General features: G+C 36.8%; 1 protein-coding gene across 1 annotated transcript in view; it reads left to right on the forward strand.

Moving 5' to 3' along the window:
- The window catches only part of LOC101862220 (lupus La protein homolog A), a gene marked incomplete at its 3' end in the record, with an annotated part of 20,601 nt that overhangs the window by 17,153 nt on the left and 2,315 nt on the right, over nt 1–1,133 (forward strand).

The raw sequence follows: 1,133 nt of genomic DNA on the forward strand, positions 1-1,133 counted from the left end.
TGCCTTGATAGTCGAAGCAGACTTTGTGCTGTTGAAGCTAGAGAGGTGAGCAGAGTAAGTCTGATTCCCTGTAAGGACTTCTCTGTTGACATCCACCTCTCGGTGCTCATATGACCTTATGCAGTTGTGAGCGCCGTAAAAACTCTACTATTAAAAAACAAAAAAACCCAACTTTATACGCTTTCCAATGATTGTCGTAAAACTTCAGTCTGAAACCTCTGGTTCTCTCTGTCCTGTTTGTCATCTTGTCCTGACGGGATTTCTTCTTCTTTGCGTTCCCGGCTAGATCTCAGGTCAGTCGACTGCTTGTTTTTCAACCTGCGGTGAAACTGATTTAAATCATGACGACCTACACTTCTATCTCTGTGTTCATTTCTTTCCCAAGACTTGATTCTTTTCTTCGCTTCTTCTGTAATTACTTCCTAGCTCTCGTGTTCCCTCCCTCCTTTTCCTCTTGTATGATACCACGTGTAAGCGTGCCTGGTGAAAGGTACCCAAAGACACTTTTGTTCAAACCGAGATGATATCAGGCTTCATAGGTCAAAAATAGAATTTTTGACAAAAACAAAGTTCCTTTAAGAATGGATTCTTGAGATATATCGGCTGTGATAGCGTGCCTCAGTATTCTTTTGTTTTAACACGATCCGACATTTACAATTACTTTTTATTGTTATTGAAAAACTGAGAAAGGATTTAGGAAAGGAAAACATCTAGTTTCACTTTGTCAAAGCGTGGGTTTGGGGAAAAACGAGTGAATTAGTTCTTGCGGTGTTGCATCAACAAAATGATCTAACCGGACTCATTATGAATAAACTCAAACAAAAATAGGAATATTGCTTTCAAATAAAAAGCTGCGCATTCAGAAATGTATGGATTATGCTCTTGGCCTGTATATTATGATTCACATGTTTGGTGAATGTAATCTTTTCAGTCAAAATGTATTTTTCTCATCAACATCGCCATTTCTAACCCTTGTAATGCATAGTTATTGTTTCATTTTGGGATGTATTCCTCATTCAATTTCCTTCACTTTGATGTATCATATGTTACGTTTTGAGTGATGGCTATAATAATAATAATATGTTACGTTTTGAGTGATGGTTATAATAATAATAATAATAATATATAACGTT

Source organism: Aplysia californica, unplaced genomic scaffold (assembly GCF_000002075.1).
Source record: "Aplysia californica isolate F4 #8 unplaced genomic scaffold, AplCal3.0 scaffold00837, whole genome shotgun sequence".
Classification (NCBI taxonomy): Eukaryota; Metazoa; Mollusca; class Gastropoda; order Aplysiida; family Aplysiidae; genus Aplysia; species Aplysia californica.